Here is a 22,309-nt window from a genome sequence, read left to right on the forward strand (position 1 = left end):
TATTCTGCATAGCATTAGTATTCTTTGGAACCGGCCTTTGTATTCACATTTTACTACTGTTTACATCAGTGTTTAAAACACCAGCTTAGGGACCTGAATCAGGTTCCAGGTGGGTCTGAGTTGTCTGAGCTGACTCGGTGAGCCACACAATTGGCTTGGCAATGTACAAAAAGTAGAGAAAAAGTAGAAAAATGTTAAAAAAAAATACATAAAATCAAGTTTTAAAAATAAAAAAATTAATTTCACATTTTATGATATTATACGAGTGATATATCAAAATCAAAGTAAAGTATTAAATAAATATATGCTTTGGAAAGAAAATGGTGGAAGATATTGGCTGATAAATAATAAAAATCAATTTTCAAGATTTTTTATTTTAATTAAAAGAATTTGGTAGGGGCTTTTGTGGATCAATGTAATAGCAATTTTTTTGTAATATATTTGAATGAAATTGGTGAAACAATGGGAGAAATTGAAGGATTTTTTATTTCGGGATTAAAAAAACCCCGAAATGTAGACGCTAACTTTCTTCTACTTTTGATTGTTGATCCAACTGCTTCCCTTGTTTAGGAAACTTTGAGGAATCCATGTCATCCTCTCAGTACGTTGTATGTATGGTCCACATAGTGATGACAAAAATCACCACTTAAAAAGGGTTAGTATTCGGTTCATAAGTCAACTCGCCATAACGGGTGCATCCCCAAAGATATTTAAGGACGCGGGTAGCATGCTGCCAGCCCACATTGTAGAAATGTGGGTTTGGCAATAAATATATTTTTTAAATATATTTTAATCCTAATTTTTAGAGAATATATAATCTTTAATATGGAGATCATGAATATGGAAAAAAATAAAAAAATAAAAACTAGAAATAATAGTTATGTTAAGAAAACATTTGGCTCGTTAGTTACAATAGATGGACTACTTATTTGTATTCACCTTTAAGATGAAAGGTTTATACCTATGGACAACATATTTGTAGAAATACGGTCTAGCACAACAACTGTTCTTAAGGTAATCAGACAATGCAAACTGATATTCACTTTTTTTGCCTTTTTCTTTTTTTTTCTTTTTTTTTTTTTTTTGACATACTTTAAAAGATTTATTGCTGAAAAGAGAGTATTACAAACTGATATATACTTTGTCCAAGTAATCAGATGGTGCCGAATGGACCGTTAACTCTGGTACCAGCACCCTCCCTCCTTCCTCCCTTCCTTTCATCTAATTTATTTTTTGTTTTGATTTTTCCCAATTCCTCCCATTCTCTTTGCTAAACCCTTGGCTTTCTCTCTCTCTCACCTTGGGTCTCATATCTTTCCTCTCTCCGATGTCGTAAGGTTTTCCCAAAACCTCTTCACTCAACTCCGGACACCTCTCTCTCTTAAAATGAAGGTTTTTGTGGTTTCATTTTGTTTACTATGGAGAGATCGCTCACCTACAAATAACACCCTTTCTCTCTTAAAATGAAGGTTTTTGTGGTTTCATTTTGTTTACTATGGAGAGAGCGCTCACCTACAAATAACCCCTTTCTCTCTCTACGATTGACTACAATAAGACCATTTATCTTTGATATAAGGTGGTAACAACTTATTTTGATTATTGGATGTGAAATTAGATAACTGTATTTTCTATTGACCAAACTCAAACTTCAAAAATAAATTTCTCAAATTTTGTGACAATCAAGCTATAAGAATTATCAAATGATTATAAGTAGTTGTGACCTCTTTATATCAAAAATAAATGATCTTATTGTATACAATCCCACTGAAAATATATATGCTTTTATCCTCCCATGATCCCAAACTTCTTTTAGAAATTTTTTGCTCTCACCTCTACTGGCTACAAGATTGAGCTCTCTCTCTCTCCTTGGGTTATCCACTTCAAATTTTTAGTTGTTGGTTATCCTCTCTCTGCACTTTTCAGGAAGTGAGATCTCTATGCGCAGTTGTGTCTTCGGTAATGCTGGCTCAATGTTTTAGAGTTTGAAAGCTCGTACGGGTTGTGGTTTAGTGTCAGTGAGAGACGGTTTTGTTGAAGGGGTTGGGTTGATGATACTTTGATATGTGATATTAATGTTGGGTTTATGTGGTCATTGAAAGTCTTATGAGAGCCTTTATAAACATTTTATATAGTGAAACATAAAGTCAGTGGTAGTGTAGCCTTTGTGTGGACAATACTAGGCAAATGTTCTGATACTTAGATTTAACTTGATGTACTAGGCCAGTTGAGTTGGAAAACCTAAGGTACTTGGACATAGAGATAAACCGATGAAGGATCAATGGGTCATTCTTTAATGAGGTCGGAGTTGTCCGGATGAATGATCCGAGGGACTGTGTGACCCTTGTATGTGATGGTTGGCCTTTAGATAATGGGTCAAAGCCTCATCCCCGATCCATCACACGCCATGCACATAGATAGCTGTCTCGAGAAAATGAACCACCTTTAAAAGTGAAGCGTGTATATGTGCCCATAGAGCTGTGATTGTATCATGGTCTGGGGGACTATGGATTCGTCTCTAGGGGAGAACCTGTAGTTCATAGATTAGGATTGTGTCTCCTAGCCTATTGGCTAACTTTGATGGCCCAATCATGAACCCCTGCAATGGACTGTGGGTCATGGGAAAATTAGTATGGATTATAAGCAGTAATTGAACGTGGAGTGCTCCAGCTATTTATTAATTCCTAGACCTATATGGATTCAATTCACATCAAAATTATTTAGTTTTAATTATTTTGATGATATTTGATTTTTAAAATTATTGTTTGAATTTTTTTGCATCTCTGGATATTTTATTTTTATAATTTGGATTTATAAATCCATAGTTATTTAAATATTCAAAAAGTAAAATACAAATTGTTTCTTTGTTTTTAAAAGTCAAAATTGTAATTTTAAGTGATTGATTATTTCATGGGAGGGCCACTATGAGATATGGGCCACCATGTCAGAGGGGCCCATGAGAGGTCACCTAAGGGGGCAGGCCCTTAGTAAGTCACCAATTTAATTGTGACTTTTTCAAAAAATCACCATTTTTTTGAAAAACGATTCAATTTGCGACTTTTTCAACAAATCGGTAAAAATATGCGATATTTTTAGGAAGACGTTTAAAACGTGACTTTCAAAATTTGAAAAAATAGTTTCAAAAAAACTTTTCTATTAATATACTCTTTTTTTTTTTTAAAAAAAAAGTTCAATATCTTTTTTCTATTTTATGAGATTGCTATTTCTTTTTTTATTTCTATTCTCCCGAAACTTTCTCTAGTTCTCTGCTATGGATATGGTGCGTACTTTTCTGGTGGTTATGGGTAGATCATAGTTAGCAAGTATAGGGTATACTATTTCTTTTTAGAAAGATTAAAAATTGAATTCACCTACCTGATACTTATCTTGACGAATAGAATAGATAACTATCTTATGATTTAGAGATATACTATTTGAAATTTATATTTATAGGGAGGTTATTTTTATACAGAGTGAAAGCATTACTACTCACTACTATTAATTTTTTCTCTATTGATGATATATATATATATATATATATATATATATATATATATATATATATATATAGTTTCAATTTTTCTAATATTTTAAATATATCCTGTCTTATTTTTCTGATTTCTTTAGCCTAGTTCGATATATTCGCGATCTCTTTACCCGAAGTATTTTTGCTTACCCATATTTTTACCCAATTTTTTTACCGACTTTTTAAAATAAAAATAATTAGTTTCCGATTTGATGGTGAACCGAATTTCTAACTATGGCACGCCCCACCTGCATAGTTTCCATATCTTTGATCAAGCCATCTCGACTTGCAAATCAATATATTTGATTTTAGAAAGCTTCGATTTTTATGGAGTTTAAAGAATCGAAGAAGGAATGAAATAAGAGATTATTCATAAAAAAAAATGTGGAGAAAGTGACGCGCTAATCTAGAGAGAGATTGATGGATGGGTGAGAGAGGGGAAGGAATGTAGGGAGAGAAAGAGAGAAGCAGTCTCACCGTTCCTTTTCTCACTCCCTTGTACGCGATGGTGCGTACCTGATCATTTATGATTAAATAATATTTAATATATATAATATAATATACAAAATTATTATAATAATATTTAATTATATATTATATTATATTATATTGTTGTATATTATATTATTTTAATATTATATATTATATTTAATAACTGTACTTCATATCAAAAAAAAAATGGTTTTTAAGAGCCATCAGAATCTTTATTATTTTGTGTTGAAGGGTTTTCTACCTTATAGGTAGGCTGAACAATTTGTTGATTCTTAAGCTGATCAAACCTTTCTATGACCACATCCTCACTATTATTTTTTTCTTTTTCAGTTTATGTTTGTGGTACAGAAGAGAAAGAAATTCTAGGAGGTTCAACCATCCTAGATGATTCAGAACTAAAGGACATTCTTGGAGGCTGATTAAGGATCCTATTTTGATTAAGAAAATTTCTAAGGAGATGAGAGAATTGAATCTCTATCTTTCCTTCAGCATACTGAGTTACTTGGCCGATTTCCTGATTTTGTACAGGCTTAGGTGGGACAGAGCACAAGGTAAGGTCCATTTTTCAGGTAAATTCACCTGGTCCCATGAAATTGTTCTATGGATAATCAAATTAGACTTTTCAACATTAGTTTGGAAAAGAGTAGTCTGGCCCTTAAAGTCAATTCTCCTAATATTAGGACAGCTAGTGGTCATGGCTTTATAGCGGACCCTATAGGTAACAGCAATATTTTGTGACCCAACATCCATGTCAAAACCGTTAGTTAAAAGGTTAAGAGTAAGGACTTTCAAAATATGAAGGTCAGTCAAAGAAACAGAGAAACACATGAAGCAATTAAAATAAACTGGTCCCTCGCAGAGATTAGATTCAACAGCTCCTAATAAAGAGTCCATAAATTGTCTATGCCTACTATCTCTTAAGCACAAGAGGATAGCATTTTGAAGCCCAGCCCCAGTTAAAGGTCTAATACCAAGTTGAACAAGACCAATATGAAGATAATTATATATTTTTTTCTTCTAAATTCTTCAATACGATCCTTGTTTAACAAATTTATGGTAGTTTCAGAATTTAAGACAGATTTGGTTTCTTCTTCAGTTTTGATAGCATAATCACTTCTGAATTCAAAAGTCTCTTTACTATATATTTCAGAAGTAGAGACCTTAGGGATATTCTAATTGTTTAAATCTTTTTCAATATTGGCGATAACAATTTCTTCAAAGTTTCTTACTAATCTACCAGATGAACTAGCTTCAACATCAGACCTCTGAGAGTCGAGTCTGAATAGTCTTGTCATCAAGTCAATAATGTAATTATACACTCAAGTCAATCGAGTCAATGAATTAATAGCATGTATGCAGTACTATTCATGACTTTGGCGACTTATGGTGGCTTATTACTATTATGACTGTGATGAATAGTATTTTATCAAGACTTGGAAAGAGTGCTGATATAAAAATTGTTTATGGAAATAGGATCAATGGCTCTGATACCATTTTTTATATACGTCAAGCAGAATCAAAATAACATTCTATGATAAAAATAAAATAAGGAATTAAAGCAAAGACAGTAATATTAATTCAGGCTAAGATTAATACAAATTACAATATGGAAACGAAGTACTTACATCAGATAGAAATCACACTAGCAAACTAGCACACCAATATACTAGCAAACCAGCACACCAATCTTCCAAATACACTCAAAACCTTTTTACATCCTTAGAAAGAAGGAAAGATAATAGATTCAGGAGAGAAGACTAAGGAGAGGTAGAAAGAAGAAGGCTAAGTAGACTCTAGAGAGAGAGAGAGAGATACCCCTCAATAAGGGGGAGATCCTTGAACTTTAAATTTCTTTTAGTCCAGTTTTTTTCATCTGGGAATGACAGTCCATTCATAGTCTTCCATGTGGAAAGGTGAAGGATAGTGGTTGTTAGTGGTGTCGATAATTTTTGCCATGTAGAAAGGTAAGGAATAGTAACAGCTGTCCTTTTATTTCTGTCGGCAAGATCTGAGCCGTAGGATGAAAAATTTTTACTTTAGTATTTTAGTGGGCCACATGTCCTGGAGTTTGGTGGATTCGTGCCGGTTACCGGCCCATTTAATTGAGTGGTGGCACAATTCCAACACTATCGTCGTCATTTTGGTCTCTATCGTCTTCGCTTATTGACATGAAATATTCATCATCGTCGAACATAGATAGTAACTTTTTTCGAAGCTCTTCCTTTGATAATTTAGGATTATCGGATTGTAGGAGCCTTAAGTATAAGGCAATTCCAATCGGTTGACCAAATCTTAGAGTATTAACCTTGATCTTAATAATTTTAATGGTTTCAGGGAACAAGTCTTTGGTATTAAAGTTGTCCCACCATTTTATTTGTACATTTCTTTCAAGATGAGGAATATAATCTCAATTTTCATCATCTTCGGTAATAGAATAAGTCCACCTGAGTATCCATGGGATTTCATATAAGGTGGTAAAACGGATTAATATTTCAAGTTTCGACCAATTTCTATTGGCTGCCTAGAATTTAGACAATGAACATTGTAACGGTTGAGGATAAATATTTGGAGCAAGACCTCATTATAACATCCATTTTTTAAACCATGAAGGAATTTCTTAAAAGGCTTCATTAAGCCTGAACATGATAAACTCTGCTTATTTTAAAATAATAGAGTCTTTTCCCATGCTTCAATATAATCGTAATAATTGTAACTCTTGATTTTAAAGTAGCTTTGTTTAAAATATCGAAGTTTAAAGGGATCAAATCTCCAGTTCTTGTAGGCCAGAACTTTCTTTATTCTAAATTTAGAATAAGCAACAATATCATGTCCGCTGTTTTCCGGATGATTTCTACTGATCCTGTTTTCTTTAGGATCATTTCGTAAAAGAGTTGTGGTTTGAACTCATATCTTGGATGCATATGATTGACTAGATAAATTTTTACGATTTCATCTGGATTGAGATGAAGGTGAATATTATCGATTAGCATAATAGGGAGATATGATTTCTCCCAATATTCTGAATTTCAATAGACTGTATTAAGTCTTCAGAGGTACTAGGACTATTTTCTTTAAGGTTAACCTGCCTTGAGGTCTCGGTTGGAATTTTCGTCTGTTCTTTGCCCTGCATGAATTCTCATGTTAAAAAATCAGGTAGAGAGTTAGTATTTCCTGCAATTTGTTGGATATCAAAATCGAAAGTGGTTAGTATGGCTTGTCATCTTACAAATATTTGTTTTGAGACTAAGATTTTAACATCTTTGGTTGTTTTGCAGTCTGTTCTGATTAGGAGCTTTTGGTTAAAAATATCATCTTCGAATTCAAAACACAACAAACAATAGAGAGGATTTCCTTTTTTATTGCAAAATAAATTTTTTGAGTACCATTCCACTTTTTAGACGTAAATCTTACTAATTGTTCATTTTTCAATCAGCCATTTTTTGCTTTAGAATACCTCCAAAACCAATTTTAGATGCATCGGTTTCTATAATTTTGAAAGCTTTAGGATGTGGAATTGCAAGGCATGGTAATTCTTTTGCTTTAAGTTTTATTTTGCGAACAGCTAAAATATGCTCTTCCGCCCACTCTGGAGAAGTCTTTTTTAGGTGGTCATAAAGTATAGCACACTTTTGTAAGATTTTTATAAAAGTCAGAAATATAATTAAGACTTCCCAAAAATCGTTGTAATTGGGTTCTATCCTTGATTTCATCAGGAAAATGTTGTGCAAACTTATTGCCCTATCTATGGGAATGATAGAATGGTTATGGATGTTGTGTCCTAGAAATCGAATTTTCGTTTGGAATAATTGGATTTTCTTTCCAGATAAAACTAGTCCTGCACTTTTAATTGCCTGTAAAAAGAATGTGAGATGTCTCCAATGTTGTTCTATTGAATCAAAATAAACTAACACATCATCAATATAGACAATTATAAATTGGGTGAATGGTGTAAATATATCATTCATAGTGTGTTGAAATTCAGAGGGAGCATTTTTTAATGCAAATGGTATTACATTTCATTCATAGTGTTCAAATGGTACAGTAAATGCAGTTTTATATCTATCTTTTTCGCAATTTGAATTTGCCATAATCCAGATTTCATATCAAATTTTGAAAATATTTATGCTTCATAAAGTTGATTAAGTAAATCCCTCTTATTAAGGATTGGATATCTAATCCATCTCAAGGCTTTATTTAAATGCTTATAATTAATAACAAGTCTTGATACTCCTCTCTTTTTCAGAAGCTTTTTCAACATAAAAAGTTGGACAACTCCAGGGTGAATAATAACTTCTAATTAGCTTCTTATTAAGAAGATATTGGATTTCTTTTTTTACAAATTTTCAAGAGACGGCTATTCATTTGAATAGGCCTAGATTTGGTAGGAATGAATTTCTCATTGAAATCAGGTTCATAAGGTAATTCAACAATATGTTTTTTTCTTTCCAAAAAGGCATTTCGGATTTCAGCACAAACTTCTCTTTCAAGTTTATTTTTAAATTGTACAATTTTCTCTTGGATCAAGGGGCTATTAACTTTTTCTTGTATTTGTTTGGTTAAAACCTCTCGTTTAAGAGTATCGAGTAAAGATTCTTTATTTCTTTTTAAAACCATAACTTGATTGATTTTTTTTAATTTTGGTTTGTCAATAAATTCAAACTTAACTTTATGACCTTGGATCTCAGATTCAATTCCTGAGGAGTCTAAAGCTTTTATGGGATAAAGAAGACTTAGGAAATGAGTCCCTAAAATTATTTTTTGAGCTAGTCCTTTTACCATAATAAATGGCATCAGGAAACAAGCTCCGTTGTTACAAACTGCTGCTTCAGAAAGCTTATAATTGATTAAAAGTCTTTTGCCATTAGCAGTATTTAAGACTTGGGTGGTCTTGTCGAAGAATCTTGACGGAACAAGTCATTCGTTAATACAATTGAAGTCAGCACCTGAATCAATAAGGGCAATGGCTGAAAAACTGTATTCTTTGGAGACAATAATTGTAACTCTGGTATGCCATTTTTTAGCAATAATTTTATTTATCATATTAATGTAATTTAGTTGTTTAAGATCAATTTCTCAATTATGTTAATAGTCTCATCTTGATTTTGTGTATTTTCGAATTCATTTATTAAATTCTCAGGTGGATGGAGATTTTCTAAACTGGAAGTCTCAAGAACGGTAATCCTATTGTTAAGAGTTTGTAATTCTTCTTTTAAATTTCTTATTTCAAACATCAGCTCAGAAATAGTAGTCTACCTTTCAGAGATTACTTGTTTTTTATTAACCCTATCGATTATATGTTTGAGATCATAAATAGGTTTAAAGACTTTACTTTCAGTTTTTTCTTTAGCAAGGTATTTAACAAGAGCAGGGGGTCAATGATTTGGTCAATTATATTTAAAACCAAATTTTGTTCTTCAGAAAGTACATTGAGACTAAGACCTTGCATTTCTAACAGGGCTTTGTAATTATCGCGTTTACAGTCTTCTTCAGCCTCACTAGTATTAGAAGTTTCAATGTTGATTTCTAAAACTTTGTCTTCTGAGTCTGCCTCATATATGGATAATTCTTCATCAGAAGAGTCTCCTATTAGAAGAATTTGCCCTAACTGTCTGTTGAGTCCTTCATCAGATATTTCATTGATTTTTTGTTTTGTTCTACACCTATTTGCAAAATGTCCATGACGCCCACATTTCTTACAAATGGGTATTTTTTCTTTTGGCTTCTTATTTTTGGGTTCAGAATCTTCTTTATTTGATTTGAACATTTTTCTTTTTGCTTTCTATAATATTTTTTGTTTTTCTTATAATCACCTCTTTTAGAGTCACCCTTATATTTTTTGGAGTGAGTTTTTTCAGGAAAGGGGTAATAATCGAATTGTTCACAAAAGTCTCACATTTCTCTTTTGCTATTGATCTTTTGTTTTTCAAGCTATCTCTTAAGCTTGAGGTCAGTACAAAGTTCTAAGCCGATGGCACAAATCTCATTGTCAAGCTGGCCTACAGTATAATTTTCATAAGGAATTTATTTCCCTCCATTAGCATTGTTTAGATTGGCTTTAACCTTTTCTCTGAACAAAGCTGGGAGTCCATTTAAGAATTGAAACTTCTAATGTATATCTCTGGCACCATTTCTGGTGAATAACTGAGCATGAAAAACATCTTTGTACCATCTATAATGGGAGAGATCAGGACATTTGAGATTCTCTGAAAGTTCTCTGGTTCTTTCATTCCAGACAGAGGTATCTCTTATGAAGTGTAGAGCAATAGTATAAATTAGTGTATTGACACAGTCACCATCTTGTGTAGGTATTTCTTGTTTGACACCTTAGTTATAGACAGTGGTAAGGGTCTATTTTTTAGCATTTAGAACAGTATTTCTCCCATCATCCCTTAGGTAGAAGTCCCACCATCCTTTTAGTTGCCCTGTTAACCCATTGATTATGGATCTAGCAATGTCGGGTTCTCTATTTCCATGGTTAGATACATAATCATATGCTTGATTAAATTCATCTTCCAATATTCTGACGGAGCGTCAATATTTCATTCAACTATAGATCTCCCATCATATTGAACAGCATTAGAAAATATATCTTCTTCATATTGAAGATGGATAGGAGAAGGTCTAGGATAATACATCTTTGAAGTGACAGTAGGCCTAGTCTTTGTTCCATAGTTTATCCTATTAGTTTGGTCAGGTTGATTAGGATTTCTAAACTTATCCTCAAGTTTAAGGATTTCATCATTGCTAATATCTTCAAGCATGTTTGCAGCTGGATTTTTATCTCTAGTTTTGTTGCTCTTTTCATCACTTATTTTAAGAGTAGCAAGCCTGTTAACTAATTTATCAAAGAATTAATTCTCTTATTTGAGAGTTGGTCCAGGTTTAAAAGTTTTATTAGAAAGAGGAATAGCATGTTTAAACAGGACGGGTTTAAGTTTCTCCTTTTCTTCAAGAGGTTGGATCTGTCTTGAGGTAAAGGATTTATTATTTAGGCTTTCTTCTATCCTTGTGGTCTGTTGGCCTATACTTTTTAGAAATAAGTTAGTATAATTATTTTGTTCAATTAGGTGATTAACGCTTTCTAAGTTTACGGGTCTTTGTAATATTCCCTCTTCTTTAGGGGTATAGGTCTGTTTATAAGGAACAACCCTAGATTTAGATAAATCCACAATTGTTTCAGGAGGATGAATACTTTCTTGATCTCCATTTGAAGTTTTGTAAGATTTATATAAGGACAGAAATAGTTGCAGGATTCCTAATTTTAGGAGTATACAAGTTAAATTTTTTATTTTTTGAGTCCATATAATATTTCAACCAGGTAAAGAACCTTATACTAATTTTGTTCTTTATCATTGTTTTGATGTATTCGTCGTCAAGAAATTTCTTAAGGGGTTTACTATGCTTAAGAAACCACTCCCTTATTTTTCTATTTCTTCAAAGTAAAAATCTTGTCTTAAGAGTTTGTAATTGATTTCGAATTTTTCTATTTCAAGCATATTAATTTATATATTATATTATATTATATTGTTGTATATTATATTATTTTAATATTATATATTATACTCAACCTTAAACAATTCAATTAGGGCGCACCTCTAAATTTTATCATAAATGTAATTTTGATATAAATTTTTTTAGGATGCTTTGAGAATCTATTTTTATCTCTCATTATATAATTTTAAACTTTAAAAATAGTTTTTATCTCTACCATGCAGACGGATAAACAAAATGATACACCTAGGCTCTGTCTCAATAAACCCAAACCTAGCTATAACCAAACTGAAACCCAACCCTATACCCTAGAATTGTGATCCCATACAACCGAACTAAAATCTTCGAATTCCCCCCAATTCTCTAGCCTAAACTACCTACATTTGTCTCTCTCAGCAGACCCCGCAAGACTGGGAAAAGTAGTGCATCAACTGATCCTAGACCGGCACTGTCTCCAAGCATCGTGCTCAGGGTGCCAACCTCAAGTACTTTTATTTTATTTATTTTATTTCGTATTTTCTTTCGGATTTATTTCTAAAACCTTGTTGAAATCTCCCCCTTTTTCGATCCCGAATTCCAAATTTCCGTTCGGACTTCAGATTCAAGCATACCAGAAGCCGGCTCTGCCAGCCATTTGAGAGGAAGAGGGCCTAGTGGCCTAACTATCGTGCGAATCATAATTTGACAAGATCCATTTCTGTACATATCCCTTTCAATGAGTTTATACCCAAAAAAAAAGTCGAGGATCGCATATCTCTGCCGAAATTTTCAAGTATAAAAACTATTATATATTTAAATAGGGTAATGATCCTATGACACCCTCCCACACCCATGTGCATAAATCACCATTAAATTTGACATAGATCTCTAAAAAGATTATCACATGGGTGTGAGACTTGATTTTTCTAGAGATTTGTACCAAATTTAATGGTGATTTTTTGAGGTCCTACACATATGGGTTGAGAGGGTCTCATAAGATAATTACTCATTTACATATCTATACTCATAGTATATATTATATACAAATATACATTAATAAAATATAAATACATTACATTATATATTATATTACATCACATATTTTATATATTTTTATTTATATTATTAATATATATTTTGTTATCAAATACATGTACTCTTATTAACATTCAAAAAAGATATCATCCCACCTCCCAACAAAGAACTTCTCGTTGCTAGGAAATGTTTATCTTCCTACAAAACACGTGTTTGATAATAGGTGGTGTCTTTTGGAAACTTCACTTTACTGTTTATGTTCCCTTTACTGTTCAGTTTATGTGTTAAAAAAAGTTCCGACCAAAAGGTCGGAACTTGAAATGGGAAGTTTTTATAAAACTTCACCCACGAAAGTTTACCCTAAGCGTCACTTCGCAGCAGGCCGCCATCAACCAGAGCCCACTCGCTGAGCCATCCCTCTCCTCTGTTATTCGCTGCACTCAGCCTTCTCTTCTTCCATCCTCGTCAACCTCCCAGTATCACTCTTCACAGAGCCTCCTCGCCTGCTTCACCAAGTACCTCTCTCATCTCTTTCTCTCTCTTTTCATTTCTAGAAAATGGCTTTCTTTCTCATCTCTCTCTGCAGAACTACTTTATTCTCTCTCTGTATCTCTCTCCATCTAGCTGTGTATCCCTAGATCTCTTTCTCTCTCTATCACCAACCTCCCATCCGTCATTGACATCAGAGCTCCAGGTATGGTTATTTTTTTAATTTTTTATTTTTTTTCTGTAAACCTATTTCTCTTGCTAAGGTTTTGTTGGTTCTTGAATCTCTGTATTTTTTCCCCTGATTTTCAAGATATGTTTATTAATGGATGTGTTTTTGCCAATTTATGTGATTTTGGGCTGGTTTTGGAGAAGTCATGAGATTTGTGGCATTTTAGTTAATATTTTTTTGGGGATTTTCTGTTATTATAGCTTTATAAGTATCTTTATGACATTCTTCTTGAAGATTTCTTGTCTGATGATTTGTGATATCTGTGATGTCTTCCTCATTGAAGAGCACAGTGTTGTGTTGGATTTATCTGTGTGCTCAGTAATTTATCGCTCTATTCTTGTGGAATGAAGAGTGGGGTTGCATGATCTCAATATGGTTTTTGCAAGAGAGGGATTTGGGTTTGCTTGGTTTTAACACTTCAATTTGACATAAAATGCTGATATTTGCAACTAAACGATAAAACTTCGCATGTATAACATAACTATGTTTCTGTGATTATAGCTACCCAATTCATAATTCTCTTGTTAAAGGCTGTAAATGCTGATTTTAGAATGTGAAATAGCATTCATCTTTTGAACTCTGCGGCATAAAATGTATGATTAATAGTAAAGCAAAATAGTAATTATATGGGAGTAATTATATAATGGTTATATAATTTTTAATGGGTAGCATTTTACGCAGCATTGACCACTAACCGGTTTTGATAAGCTAATGGACTCTCCATAGCACTGACTGTTGTGCCCCTGAATGGATTTTAAAATATCACTTTTGATAGTCTGGGACTCAAAGTTATTTCGTATAAAAGTGTGACTCAAACCAATAAAACTTGGCTTGATGATTTTGGCTTAGCATCAGAAATGATGGCCCCAAATCTTGCTAGTCTAGGGCTCCTTGGAGCTTCCATCAAAATTGATCTTTAGCACACTTTAGGGAAGGGGAATCCTATTAACTATTCATTTGAGCTCTTGGGGATTCTTTTTTTCCTTTTTTGGATTAGTAGCTCTTATTGGGATGTTGCTTTATCATGTCTCTCTATGACCACTGTATTTTGTATCCCTTAATTACATTTGGCTTGTTGACGAACTATGCAATGGGGTTTGTCTGTTCATTGTAAGAAACATGATCTCTTCAGTATCCTGCTAAGTATTCTGTTGCATCAATCCTAGTGATACATGGCCATATCAAGTAGGAGTTAAGGGCTTCTTGACTTGAAGAATAAAGTGTTTTGTGTTCTATGGTAGATCTTGCTATTCACAAAAACCAATGATGTGGCAATCATATGCCCATGTATTAAGCCATGTCCCTCATAATCTAGAATAATGTCTTGTATGAATAAAGGGAAAAAAAGAATTGAAAAACGATGGTAATTAAGTAGTGCTTGGACTGCTTTTTTGGGGTTATCATTCCTCTAATCAATATGATGTTATTTTCTTTTGTATTACTTTTAAGGTTTGTCATGTCATTAAATGATCAAATATGTAAGAATTTTTTCCATATGAAATCCACCTCTCTATCTATCTACATGAAAAAAGTCCATTTATCTTTGTTCTTTGATTGTTATTATACAGTAGCATATTCACATGGTTTCTCCTAGTGGCTCAAGGTGTAGGTTAGATGAAGGTAATAATTTGGAATTTTATCTTCCATACTATCGTCTTTTTTGAGGGCCTCTATTTTGTTTTGTGGCGAACCCTTGATGCTAAATAAGATGGATTGCTTGCATTCTAGCAGTAATTTGGTTCATGGTCTTAGGTTGTCTTTTATTTTCGTGTTGAAATTAGCACTAGAAGGTCTTACATCTTGCATGTGTTGTTGACATGTAGTTCAACTTGAACGAGTTCATGTTTAGCATTAACGTACAAGGTCCTTATATTTTTTTTACGAATGAAATGGTACACCTAAAAAGTGTCTATGACTTAATTGGGTGATTTGAAATTGATGGTAAAATAAACAATTGAAGCATATCAGTTGCCCTTTTTCTATTCTTTATTTTCTAAAGTGTACTGAAAATCTTCGTCCACAATTTTCTTTCCTAAGGTTATGGATTTTGTTTTGTTGGAACTCTTTTAGACAAGTTTTGTATAGATCCTTGAGACATTTTGTCTTTCATTGCGCTGTTTCAATATGTGCAAGACTTTTGAATATGCACAAGGCTTTTGATAATTTCACAGTTGCTACTTATATTTATCGATTTCTAGATGCTCTTTCATGTGCATTGCGATTTACTACCCTCTTTGTATGATACTTTCTTATAGTATTTTAAATCTAAAGGAAGCATCACGCTCACAGGTTCTGCAAAACCGACATTCTCCAGTCAAGATGCAGTGACAACAAACGAATTGATAAAAGAGCTTATTGATTGGAAAATTATTCAGGATGAAAATGGAATGTAAGCACTTGGACCACTTTGAATTTGGTTGTTAGATACCTTTCACTTTGTTTTATTTTCTAACCTTGTAATTATTATTATTATTATTATTGAGTATATAATCTTGTAAGTCCTTTCCTTATATCAAATTATCAGCACACAGAACTCCGTTTTTATCTCACTTGTCTCACAATACATGTTATTATTACAGTTATTCCATGACATGTTCTTGATTTTGATAGACCAGCTACATCACATTTCCTTTTTAGTTGTATTTATCTACAAGGCTTTAAAAATTGCAAAGACTTGACCTTTTACCTTTGATTAGTGACTCAGCTTGGCTTTGTAGGTTCCTGAGCTAAGTCATACAGGATTGATTTGGTTGAATCTATTGATTAACCAATAAAAAGAGGCTTAACTCTGTTGAGTCTTGTGATATTACAAGACACTTGCCAAGGTGTTGAGGCAATTCACAAGTACTTATTCAAATTGCATATTTGAATAGGATAACAGATTTTCATTGGTGAATGTAGGTAGTGTTGAAGTTATTACAGGTTATTGTTGAAAGGGCTGATTTCTTACTACTTGCATTTTCAATTATGTATGTTTAAACTATTACAGGTTATTGTTGAATGGGTTGGTTTTGTACATGGTTATATATGGATGCATGAATTGTGAATGTTGCTTGACATGCATCACAAATGCCTTAATAGATAACATATAAATGTTGTGTGCCATTATAATCTGAGTGAGAGAGAGAGAGAGAGAGAGAGAGAGAGAGAGAGAGAGAGAGAGAGAGAGAGAGAGAGAGAGCACAAATGTTATGTGCACGACTTGTGAATGACGTATATTTTTTAGGTTGGGATATGGATGTATCAGTGGTGAATATAAGTAGTGCTCAAGTTATTACAGAAAAATAATATTCTACTTTACTTTCAATTGATATTGTATTCCAAAAAATAATATTCTACAAATTAATAAAAAATAAATAATATCTAGGTCTCAATTTTAACATTTACATCTTGCCTATTTCTTAAAGCTAATCCAATACAGATACCCAGTTCTTCTTTAACTTCCCAGGAGGTTATCAAACACAGAAACCAGGAACTTCTTAAGTTCCCAAGAGGTTATCAAACACAGAAACCAGCAACTTCTTAACTTCTCAGGGATGTTATCAAACACGGAAACTAGGAACTTCTTCAGGAACTACTAATGTATAGTTCTTCAGAAACTTCCAATTTACAGTTCATGAACTTGCTTCCAGTTATCAAACAGGCCCTTACCTAATGTCTTTGACAACCCTGTCAAGAAACGTTGCGAAGAAAGCCTCTCCCTGAGAAGAAACCTACAAAGCTTTGCGAAGAGCCTCTTCCTCTCTGTGAAGAAACCTACATCGCTCTGCGAAGAAGAATCACTCTTTACTGTTGCAAAACTGATATCGCTCTACGAAGAAGAGCCACTCTCTCTGCCAAGAAACGATTGCTCTGCAAACCATATATATGCACCATCAGGCTGCTCATCTGAACCAGGTATGCTCTCTCTATCTCTGTCGCCCGTTTTATTTTTAGGACATTTTCTCAAGTATGCTCTCTCTATCGCTCTCTAACTTGATTTTTTTAGGGTGTAGGGTCTGTTCAAGCAGTAGGCATTGAAGGAAATACTTTCCAGTGGGAGGTATGCACCTTTCTCATGTCTCATTATATGGTTATTTTTGAGCCAGATTTAATTTTTTTATGTGTCTCCTCCCTTATCTACATCGCCATTTTATCTACTTACGCTTACTATCTGTTCTTTTAGGAGCATGCCCCTATTAATTCTCATTGTCAGTTTATTTTGAAATGCATCTTTCCTCACCATAAAAAGTTCATTGGAAGTTTCTACGAAAGAATATGACTTCTTTGTTTCTGTTAATTTTCTTTAATTGTGCATTTTTTTTTTTTTTGGTTGTTGTTGTTTAATTGTGCATCCGCACATCACCATCTTTATGTTTTGGTTGTTTTTTCCTTTTTTCTTTTTTGATAAGCCTGCTGAAACTTGAATTTGTTGTCATATTTTTTGGGACAAAAGGGCTTATTTTGTGTTTATGCTTGAAAAAGAAAGTATATGTATCAACTGTGGGGGTACTTGAGACTCATCCCAGTCTCTTATCCTCCATGAGTTTACTCTTATTTGGTGATTGCCATTGCCATACTATAATGAAGATGTGTATAATGATGTAATTGATGCAATTTGAGAACCATTGCTGCGCTCTGATGCATCTGCAATGAATGCAAGCACATTCATTAGGAAAGCTGGTATGTTTGGTGTCAAGGATTCAGTTCGCGACATGGTCACCTCTTGGAACACTACCAAGAAAGAGTTTTGGGGCTTTAGGGGATTGGATATCATTGCAAGCAGGGCTCCTCTTTCCTTGTCCTTCAAGCTCCACAATTATGTATCAGAGTTGTGCCTCTGTCACTTTATTACCATTACTTGTGTCTTTTGACATGCAAATGCAGTTCCACACATGACTGGATTGGTATTTGATAACCATAGAGATTAAATTGCTTATGACATATATTGGGGGTTTAGATACTCTAGTGTAGTGATTTTTATGGAGTTATTTCTCGATGGCTGGTTCTTTGCCATTACTTTGGTGAATTTCACTTAAATGACCATTTTTTGTACGCTTTTAAGGATCAAAAGTGACTAGTCCAATAACTGAAAATCAATTTCTATGGAAAATCTTATTAGTTAGTTATTGGTGTTCTTGCTTATGAATCAATAATGTTCTGGAAATTGTTGATATTGGGTATTTTGTCGTTACTATTTACATGGATGGGGGTGGTATTTGATAAGCACTGGATGAAAACATCTCAGGGTATATTTTTAAATCTTTGGGGGTGCGTTTGTTTGCTGGAAGTTTGCTGGAAGTTTGCTGGAAGATAAATGTTCCCTAGAAAAATAAGTTCTTATTTGCTGGGAAGGGGACTTATTTGTTCTGGAAGGTTAAAATGAGTTCTGGGTACTGTGTTTGATAGCCTGCTGGAATTTAAGGAAGTTCTGGTTACCTATGTTTGATTACATGCTGAAATGTGGAAGTTCTGGTTACATGTGTTTGATTCACCCTAGAACTTTTGAACTGGAGACATGACAACCCTGTTTAAAATTTAAATACAATATCACCTAGATCGATTCACATCATTCCAATAAATGTAAATTCTCAATAGAAGCCTTTATAGCTAAAATCTCAAACCAAAACATGGTCCACATGACAACAATGAAACCAATTTCACATAAGAAGAACCAGAACCATGTTCAACAATCAACAGATGCATATTCATTTGATCCTAATCAGCAGATGCATATTCAACAACAGGTAATATATCACAAATTTCAGACATGACTACAATCAAGCCAATTTTACATGAGAAGAACCAGAACCATGTTCAACAATCAACAAATTCATATTCTTTTGATCCTAATCAGTAGATGCATAAGCACCAGAACCATGTTCAACAATCCCTCTCTCTCTCTCTCTCTGAAACGACAAACCAAGAAAATGGAAATACTTTCCTAATTGTAATAAAACAAGGGAATAAAAAGGGCAATGATAAATTGCATCTTCAGTGATACCTATGAAAACATGTCTTTCTCTCATTTTTGAGACTCTATCAAGCAAAGTCTAAATAGTCCTCTATCAACATAAAATGCAGCAACAATCAAACTCAACTCCCAAGCACATGAACAACTACAAACTTGACAAAAAATGATCAAATAGTCATCCCAACAAGAGCTCTATTAATAACCATGTTAGACTGTGAGAAAGTACAAATAAAGTTAGAAGAGTCAATCCATCAGCCACTACATGATCACCATTGTGATACATAAATGCTTCATACTGAATGAAATGCCCCATGAAACAAGTTCGCAACTAGTTGCATATAACTCATTTCCCACTGGATAACTCAACCTATGGCACTTCCAAGTTGTTGCAGAAAACAAACGACAAGAACTTCTCAGATAGTTTCGTGCTTGAAACTATATGAAAGTTAGTGAAATAGGTAAAGTTCAGGTGTTTAGCTTGAAAACTGATAACACATGGTCCCAAGACTCATGGTAGGGGGCATTTGTTTGATCTGAAATTAATAGTTGATCTTTACTCATCCCTATGATCAATGAAATAGAATTTGATTTGTAGCTCACAAAAAGCTATAAATCAATTGACTCTAGACCTTGCATTTGAGGGATGGCTCAAAATCAATTTGAGTGAGAAATTTGTAATGATTTATTATACTGCCTCTGCCACGCTTTATTGCTAGTTTCAGTTGAATTACTTGATTCTTATTGATGCATTATTAACAGAATGTTGGTGCATTCGATTACTGTTTCTTCAGTCATTAGATTAGCCATGACGTACACTTCTGAGCTCTAGACTATGAGATATTGACATGGCCATTATTATTATATGGGGAGAACTTGTTGGTTTAGAAAGTTAGATCACGAAGGGTTTATAGTTTTGAATGGGGTTTCTTGCATGGTTATATACCTGTTCGTGCACTGATATGGAGTGCTGTGTAGCTGTTCTAAAGATCATATTCTTTTGTCTTTCATTGTTCTTCTATTATGAAAAATTTATCAGAAAATTTCTGATGTTATGGTATGTGGTTCTTGTTTTAGTATTATCAATACATAGAGGTGGACAGAGGTCCAACTTTTTTTTTTTGTATGAACTTTTTCCTTTTCAAAATGGATTTTATACAAAATACGTAACGAAACACACCTTAAATCCTAACGTATCCCCCCGAACGCACTCCCTCCACGTGATGCGATTGAGCCAGACCTCACATAAGCCAGCCGGACATGACCTCCCCCTTTCTGCACTTCGATTCCCTCCACTTTCGACAACTATGAATGACCTCCCCCTTTCTGCGCTTCGATTCCCTCCACTTTCGATTCTCTCTCTCTCTGTCTCTCTTTCTCTCTCTCTCTCTCTCTCTCTCTCTCTCTCTTCTCTCTCTCTCTCTCTCTCTCTCTACACTTCCACAGGGCCATTACTCAATTACTTGCGGCTGCATGATCAGCTTGCATTTCCTTTACGGGAAGAACTTTGAGAGAGCCACCAGAATTGTCGATCAAGCCGGTGTCAAGAAACTCTCTGCAAAACCGAGTGGACGTGCCCTTTTCCAGGTTTCTCTTCTACATCTTTGTTGTTTACTAGCTTCTTCCTTTTTGTTCCCCTTATTCTTATTTCTGCGGACTGCGTCGCAATTCTTTTGGGCTCAATTTTAGATTCAAACTGCCTGATTACAGTTCTTGATTGGGGTTGTTCTTTTCAACATTTTTCTCAATCTGTTTATTGCTTGTGACCTTAACGCGGGAGGATGATGGATTTAAGTTCCTGTTTGCTTATATATTTATGTTTATGAATTTATCTTTAGTGTTCAGTAATCCGGATTCGAATATTTTCTGGCTATGGCTTCTTTAAATATGTTGAGCTCCTTATAATTACTCAGAGTTTCCTGACAAATTATTGAGGTTTTTATGGAATTGAATTAGTAAGTTAGCTTTGTCGTATATGATGTATTGTACTATGTGCTTCATTGCTGCTTGTTTCCCACATTGGAGCCACATAATGTGAAAGAATAAGTTGAAAATTTATGCAACACCTCAGCCTTGAAGAGTGTTGAGAAAGAAAAGACAGGGAAGGTGCGGCCATTCTGAAGGGCCATAGACTTTCAACAACTTTTTTGGTGGGAGTTCCCCTTTGTTGCACTAGCCTAGAGTGATGCATATCAAAATTCGGGTGCTAGGTTATTTTACTGGTGTTGTTTGCCGGTAAATTTTATAGTGCATCATAGAGGAATAGTATGGGTCAACCATGGAATTGAAAGGAGCTAGTGGAGGGTTCGAAAGACTGAGAAAACTGGAACATGGGATTTGTGAATTGTGAAGAAAACAGTAAACTACGCCGCAATTCTTTTGGGCTCAGTTTTAGATTCAAACTACATGATTACAACTATTGATTAGGGCTGTTCTTTTTAACCTTTTTGTCAATCTTTTTATTGCTTGTTACCTGAACGTGGGAGGATGACCTATTTAAGTTCTTGTTTGCCTACATATTTATGTTTATGAATTTATCTTTAGTGTTCAGTAATCCGGATTTGAATATTTTCTGGCTATGGCTTCTTTCAATATGTTGAGCAGCTCATAGTTACTTAGAGTTTCCCGATAAATTATTGAGGCGTTTATGGAATTGAATTAGTAACTTAGCTTTGCTGTATATGATGTTTCAAATGATCATTTATTGTACTTTGTGCTTCATGGCTGCTTGTTTCTCAAATTGGAGCCTCATAATGTGAAAGAATAAGTTGAAAATTATAGCATCTGCACCTTTGCAATTGGCTGCATTGTCGGTTACGACTTGAACCACATTATACGGTCCAATTGATTCTAAGGCTTTCAAAAGGATATCATCAATTGGCCGCATTGTCGGTTACGATTCGAACCACATTATATGGTCCAATCGACTCTATGGCTTTCAAAAGGATATCAGCAATCACTTGGCTAGTCCTTTCAACTGATGAAGGGGCGAGTTGGTGTTCCAGTGCTACTGCTAGCTTTGCCAACCACGTCCTCGCTCAGATGATACACTAACACATGTCAATCCCACCATCTTTCCTTCCGGCACAACATTCAACCTTATACTTGCGATACTGCCTAT

At 34.0% G+C, this 22,309-nt stretch overlaps 1 long non-coding RNA gene and 1 other non-coding gene across 8 annotated transcripts; both read left to right on the forward strand.

The window, feature by feature from the left end:
* Positions 1 to 12,788: 12,788 nt before the first annotated feature.
* On the forward strand, positions 12,789 to 17,054 carry LOC148782249 (uncharacterized). 6 transcript variants are annotated; one of them, XR_016054067.1, is made up of 3 exons: positions 12,789 to 13,214; positions 15,528 to 15,627; positions 16,916 to 17,054. It is a non-coding gene; the product is annotated as an uncharacterized LOC148782249 (long non-coding RNA). The 6 variants fall into 6 exon arrangements; XR_016054065.1 differs by having other exon boundaries at positions 16,871 to 17,011; XR_016054069.1 differs by lacking the exon at positions 16,916 to 17,054 and adding an exon at positions 16,687 to 16,826.
* On the forward strand, positions 17,049 to 18,110 carry LOC18442905 (uncharacterized). 2 transcript variants are annotated; one of them, XR_016054071.1, is made up of 3 exons: positions 17,049 to 17,135; positions 17,227 to 17,280; positions 17,893 to 18,110. It is a non-coding gene; the product is annotated as an uncharacterized LOC18442905 (transcript). The 2 variants fall into 2 exon arrangements; XR_016054072.1 differs by having other exon boundaries at positions 17,065 to 17,135; positions 17,234 to 17,280.
* Positions 18,111 to 22,309: the final 4,199 nt, after the last annotated feature.

This window comes from Amborella trichopoda, chromosome 4 (assembly GCF_054954075.1).
Source record: "Amborella trichopoda isolate Santa Cruz 75 chromosome 4, AtrichopodaSantaCruz75HAP2 v2.0, whole genome shotgun sequence".
In the NCBI taxonomy this organism is placed as follows: Eukaryota; Viridiplantae; Streptophyta; class Magnoliopsida; order Amborellales; family Amborellaceae; genus Amborella; species Amborella trichopoda.